Consider the following 445-nt stretch of genomic DNA (forward strand, 5'->3'; position numbering starts at 1 on the left):
CTTAGATATTTTTCTACTTCTAACTTTGTTGCCTTAAGCTGCCCTCCCTTTTCCTGGTTAAACAATCCTTTAGCAAACTTGAAAGGGTCCCTGTAAAACGCTGTCCTTACATACTCTTTATTCTTTCTCTTTTTCCTAAGATATTCAGCCCTTCTAAGTACTGCTAGTCTGCCTCTCAAATCTTCTTGCAACACATTAATTCCCCCCCCCCCTCTTCCTCTGTTGCCCTTTTCCACTGCTTGCTTAATTGTCTTCTTTCCTTAACTAATTTCTCCATTTCCCTTTGCCGTCTAGACTTAACTAACTGTGCTCTTTCAACCCTCTTTCTGTCTTGCACCCCAAATCTTTCTGCACCATAGGAGTAAATTATATCCCCCATCTTCTCTAGTCTATCGCTTGCATTTCCTCTTAGTCTGCTTAAAATTGCTGACAAATCTCTATTGAC

General features: G+C 40.4%; 1 protein-coding gene across 1 annotated transcript in view; it reads right to left on the bottom strand.

Moving 5' to 3' along the window:
* The window catches only part of galnt16 (UDP-N-acetyl-alpha-D-galactosamine:polypeptide N-acetylgalactosaminyltransferase 16), a 38,241-nt gene that overhangs the window by 36,995 nt on the left and 801 nt on the right, over positions 1-445 (bottom strand). The gene's annotated exons all lie outside the window — the stretch shown is intronic.

The sequence above is a fragment of the Seriola lalandi genome, unplaced genomic scaffold, assembly GCF_002814215.2.
Source record: "Seriola lalandi dorsalis isolate HSWRI2012SDOR001 ecotype SW California unplaced genomic scaffold, Sedor1 jcf7180002054976, whole genome shotgun sequence".
NCBI lineage: Eukaryota > Metazoa > Chordata > Actinopteri > Carangiformes > Carangidae > Seriola > Seriola lalandi.